Below are 1,384 nucleotides of genomic sequence, written 5' to 3'. Positions count from 1 at the left end.
CCGAAACAGTAATCAAAACCGAAATCGGAAAAAATTGGATACCGGTATTATAATTTAAAACCGAAACCGAATAAAATTTGATACCGGTATTAAAGCTAAAACCGAAACCATAAAAAATTGGAAACCGGTATTAAATTCAAAACCGAAATCTAAAAAAATTGGAAACCGTTTTTTTTTTCAATTGACGTGTTTTTAAATACTTGAATTCCATTAATACGCATAATTAATACTCATAATAAAATTGAGACCATGATTAAAATGTTGATAACCATTTAATTATTCGCCAAATTATTAGTTGCTTTAAGTAATATAATGATATAAATTATAGTTACTAGCAAATACTATATATGACAATAGGGGAGAAACAATGATAATTGTATAGATGATACAGGACCCTGAAAATACTCGAATGCGCTATATTTGTATCTTTCAAGTTTCAATCCTAGACCGTTCGTTACTTGCCCAGGGGAATTATCTATGTGTCGAGATTTTTGGTAATAGTTGTCCCTTATTGTCTTATAAGTTATAACTCAATAATAATATAGTGTTTGTTATTATAATTTATTATTATATCATAGTTATTTATTGGGCACCACATTCCATTTGACATTTGACAACAACATTAGATTATTTGACGGACGACCGCGACGGCCCGTATATGTCTATTCATATTTTATTGAATAGTATAATGAATAATCCAACAATAAATACTAAGAAAATCGTATAATTACTGAGAGCCAATTATTTATACACATACAATACCAGGAAAAACTTAAAATAGCACGGGCTTTAAATTGGGCTTTTGATTTGCATGCATCTTTAGAGTTTAGATGAAGAACTTTTGGAGGCTATAATGATTATAAGATGTATGTAATGAACTATTTAAAAAATCATGTTAAAAATATATATAATTTAATAAAGAAGGTGATTGAATAAAAATTAAAAAAATTGAATATTGATTCATAATTGAGGCTTTGGTGTTAAACAATAATTATACTTAATGATTATTATAACTGGAGCATAATTTTTTTCTGTTGTATGTTTTTAATTTTTTTAATTTTCAATGATCATAAATTTGTGCTTAATTACACAAAAAAAAAATTTCAAATGTGAAAATATTTAATAGTGAAAGTATTGTCCTTTTTTTATTATAGGTAAATATTTACTTTGTTTATAAGACAATTTAGTATTATTTCATTGTTATTAATAAAATGCTACAAAAGAAAAAATTCGAACAAGGAAGAGGTTTGCATCAAAAGAAAGATAGTCTAGTGATGAATGTACTACATATGATCTTTAAAGTTTAAACCGTTCTAATTTTAATCTAACTTCTAGGTTCCTTATAGCTTGTAATTTGTAGAATCAAATTAAAAAAATCACTCCT

The sequence above is a fragment of the Acyrthosiphon pisum genome, chromosome X, assembly GCF_005508785.2.
Source record: "Acyrthosiphon pisum isolate AL4f chromosome X, pea_aphid_22Mar2018_4r6ur, whole genome shotgun sequence".
NCBI classification, from domain to species: Eukaryota; Metazoa; Arthropoda; class Insecta; order Hemiptera; family Aphididae; genus Acyrthosiphon; species Acyrthosiphon pisum.
The sequence above is the reverse complement of the archived record's forward strand: the minus strand, read 5'-3'. Positions refer to the sequence as shown.